The following is a 4,554-nucleotide window of genomic DNA, read 5'->3' on the forward strand; positions in this document are numbered from 1 at the left end:
AACACCATTACTAAATGCACAATCAGTTTACAATCATGAAAAATACATGGGATAATTTTGATTATACAAGCTTCAAGTCAGAGCTCTGCACTCTAATGTAATGTTGAGTTTCCCTTCTTTTAACTTAGACTGTGCAAAGTATCGATGAAGCTGCTATTTTACAACTAATTTGTTCAGGTAATTATTTACTAATTTTCTGGTAACTTTCTAATTTTAAAATCCTTTTCTTGGAATGACTTGATTTAGTAGCGTATGCGGACGCTTCATGTTTAAAAATGTTGAATGTACAGTGTGTGTCTCAGCTACAGTGTGGAGTTATGTTGCCTGTCACTCAGTTTTGGCTGGGATACTGTTTAATATGAATGAAGCTGCTATGTACTTTTCATTTTGTTGTTGCTCCTGTTGATTATGCTCTGTAGTGGCTTGTAAGCCCAGGCCGCCTTTTGCTGCGTGACACTTGAAAAATAAATTACTACGACTATGACCAGGGTGTTTGAAATGCGTTATATCAATAAACTTTGCCTGGCCTATAATGTTGCTATAATATTCTTATGAGAAATTAATGTGAAGTAATGTATATCATGAAACTCACTTCTCACATTCAATATTGAGTTTTATTGTGATACTTTACTATCGTGTCACTACTCTTATGATAGATGAGCAATTTTAGTTCATTTTGGTTTTATTTTGGTTATCAATCAGAATCATAAAGCAAAACCTTGGTTGTTGATCGCTGTTATTATAAAGCTCCTCAGTAAAACTTTGCTGACTACAGTCTTCTTTTCTATCAAGGTTGAAAGTGGATGAAAAAAAGAACCCACAAAAAACATGATATATTATCACAGAAAAAAGCTTAAATGAAACCTTATTTGAATAAATCCCCGTCATGTGATGAACACAGAATCAAACATTTTGTATGATTTGCAAACCACTCTAGTAATTGTGCCAAGATAAAAGACTGTGACATGAATATGATGAATGATGATCTGACTCCTCGACAGATACGTTACAAAGATTTTAACAAGGTAGTGAAGTTAATCATTGGATATTTAAAATGTTGAGCTTAATGATTTCTGAGAAAACCTTATTTTTATGGCAGACTAATCTGTTTGATTGACAGGACAGATGATCAGAGGGGCTGAGTTTTTACAACCATCATTAAAACAGGGACCAAAATATGGGTAGAATTTCTCAGAGAAGCTGCAGCCACTATAGGAGTAGATAAGAGCTGCAGCATCTACATCATAAAAGGAGACCAGACCCTCCTCATAATCCACAAACACCCCCACCATCTGCGGCTGAGACTTAAGAGTGAGAGGGACACCAGGGCCAGCATTAGCTTTGTACTCATTTTCATTCCTCAGCCTTATAGTCCAGTAGCCATTCTTGGGGTGATTGGTCCCTTCCTGTTGATCGACTCTCTGGCCACTCCTAAAGTCCACTCTGTCTTCCCTCTAACCTGAACCTCATAGTAAAATCTTCCTGAAGAGAAGCTCTGCTTTCCTAAGACAGACACACAAGAAGAAAATCTCTCTGGGTTGTCTGGGAGATTCTTCCATAGATGACCATGATTTACTTGTTTCCCATCATCAGACAGGATGAGAGCAGGATGTGCTGTATCAGGATCCAGAGTCACATCCACCTCAAAGTCTTGGACCTTCTTCAGCTCAGGGTCAGGACACAGCTTCTTCATCTCTTTACTGAGCGTCTCCTCCAGCTGAGCCACAGCTCTCCTCACACTCCCCACATATGATGAGCGATGGACTCTGACCTCTGTCCAGTTCTTGGTGTGTGGAGGAGCGCTGAGGGATGGGAAGCTTTGGAGGAGGTGGAGGTGATCTTCAGTGTGTGAGAGCTGCTCCACCTCAGAGCTTCTCCTCATCAGCTCAGAGATTTCCTGTTGCAGCTCTTTGATGAAGCCTTCAGCCTGTTTCTCTGTTGTTTTCTGCTTCTCTTCAATCATGTCAATGAGCTCAGCCTGGCCTCTCTCAACAGACTGCATCAGAGCAGTGAAGACCCGCACACTGTCTGCTATCTCTCTCTCTGCATCTTCCCTGCTGAGCTCCACTGACCGTTTGATCTCCTGAATCTTCACTCGTCTCTTCTGGATCATCTGCTGAATTTCAGCCTCTGTCTTCCCCAGCTCAGCCTTCTTTCCTTCATATTCTTCTTTCAGAGGAACAACGTCATGTGACTTGTGGTCTAAAACAGTGCAGAGCAGACATACACACATCTGGTCAGTCTTGCAGAAAAGCTCCAGTGGTTTATCATGCTTCTCACACATCCTGCCTTCCAGGTTGTCCACAGGATGGATCAGCTGATGTGTTTTCAGGCCTGTGATCCTCTGATGAGGCTCCAGGTGAGTCTCACAGTAGGAGGCCAGACACACCAGGCAGGACTTCAGGGCCTTCAGTTTGGTCCCAGTGCAGACGTCACAGGGAACTTCTCCTGGTTTGGCACATCGTTGGTCTGAGAGGCTGCTGGCTTTCTTTTTAGCTGAACTGAACTGAGCAGCCATCTCAGATATGAAAGTGTTGATCCGCAGCTCAGGTCTTCTGTAGAAAACCTCTTTACACATGGGACACTGATACGGGATGTTAATATCCCAGTGCTGTGTGATGCAGTTTTTGCAGAAGTTGTGTCCACATGGTGTGGTGACTGGATCAGTGAACACATCCAGACAGATGGAGCACAGGAACTGATCTTCAGATAGCAGACAGCTGGCAGCAGACATTTCTTCACACTGAGACCTAAAGTGAAAGCATGAAATGTTAATGGTGTCATATATAATTCAATCTGGATTATTTGTAAAATATCAATAAAAAACAACAACTGGACAAGTGTACTCAGTAGAGTGCATATCTCTGCCAGGTATTTCTCCCTTTTTCCAGACTATGGGCTCTATCTTTCACACTGCGCTACCCGCTACCCATGAATTACGCATTTAGCAGCTTCCACTATCCCTAAATGGTATCTTGCGGCCACACTACCCGCTATACATTATGCCGACTCCGTTATTTGCACCTGGAGGTGTGTCCGTGGGTGTGTTTTATGCACTTTCCCTACAATTGCTATTTAGACCACACACGTTAGGGAAAGCGGATAGAGGGTCCTCAGAACCACCCGCTATCCCATTTGGGCATTTACAAGAGCGCGCCCAGGCAGCTTCAATGCGTGTCCACTTGGACACATGTGGACGTGCACATGCGGCTCCACCTCCCCAATTAACTCGCCTATAAAAAGCCACCTTGCTTTAGCCTCAGTTGAACCCCTGAGAAAATGGCAGAGATAGTACTAAATCGTGACCTTCCTCTCTCCATCATGGGTTTTGGTTTGGGGATTTGGGATTGTGCATCCTGCTCTTAAAGGCAGTGGCACCTGGCACACTGATTGGTTTAACTGGCACAACGCCCAAACCACGCCTATGTATAATGTAACGGGTAGCGCAAGTGTTTTAGGGATAACGGCAGGTGTGCAAGATAGCAACTTTTGCAGGGGAACGCCTCTTATGCAACGCTAAATCCCCAAATAACGGGTTTAGGGACTCTGACCCAAGATAGGGCCCTATATGTTTTCCTATCTGCTAAGACTCAGCAGCCAATTTTACTGTCAAAGACTTTTCAAATTACAAAATACATTACTGTATTATTCAAATATAATACAGTACAGTATCAAAAATATGCAGTAAAACTCCCAAAACCTCTCAAGTGTGTTTCTTGTTCTCTGTGTACGTGTTTCACTTCATTACACACGATACCAGTGGTGAGAAATATATGGCTCAGGAACCATTTCTGACTCTTTCTCAGAAGTCAAACAGTTTTCAAATGAAACTGCATTTCAAAAAAAACACGAATTACAAAAGCATATTCAAAATTACTGCTGAGGTCTCGCTCTCTCTCTCTCTCTCTCTCTCTCTCTCTCTCTCTCTCTCTCTCTCTCTCTCTCTCTCTCTCTCTCTCTCATAGTGCGTCTTTCAACAGGTTGTCAGTCTTTTCTTGGGTGCTGCTGCCCCTTTTTGGGACATTTTTATCAGTGAGAGTGTGTGTGCTTGTGTGTGTTGGTGGGAGTGTTAGTGGGTGTTGTGTTGGTGTGTCAGTGTCAAACTGTGGCAGTCTCTGGGTTAAGGCATCATCATAAGTGATTAAATTCCCATTATTTGTGATGACAGGCTTTTGCTGTCATAGCTGCTGGCGAGCTGGACTGTTTCAGAACTTGTGCTGTCAGCAGCCGTGTTGCTTGTTGTCAGTTTTACAGCTGAGTCCAAAAGTATTAGGACAGTGAATATTGTGTCACTGTCCTAATACATATGGACCTAACTGTGTGGAATGCCAGTTTCACGGCACGGCTTGGCGTGCACACAAGTGTGTTGTAGTGTGTGGGGGTTGATGTGTGGCTTGTATGAACATTATCTGACTGTGTGGCTGTATGTGGCTGTGTGGGCCCCTCTCACCACTGACTGGAAAACTGTGTCTTTATTCACTTTCTGTCATCTGGCGTATCCTTGGTTGCATGTCCTGCAGGTCTGCTCTTTATCTTTTATCTGACTGAGTTCTG

General features: G+C 43.2%; 1 pseudogene; it reads right to left on the reverse strand.

The window, feature by feature from the left end:
- Positions 1 to 1,071: 1,071 nt before the first annotated feature.
- On the reverse strand, positions 1,072 to 2,742 carry LOC115355412 (E3 ubiquitin-protein ligase TRIM21-like; annotated as a pseudogene).
- Positions 2,743 to 4,554: the final 1,812 nt, after the last annotated feature.

The sequence above is a fragment of the Myripristis murdjan genome, chromosome 23 (assembly GCF_902150065.1).
Source record: "Myripristis murdjan chromosome 23, fMyrMur1.1, whole genome shotgun sequence".
NCBI classification, from domain to species: Eukaryota; Metazoa; Chordata; class Actinopteri; order Holocentriformes; family Holocentridae; genus Myripristis; species Myripristis murdjan.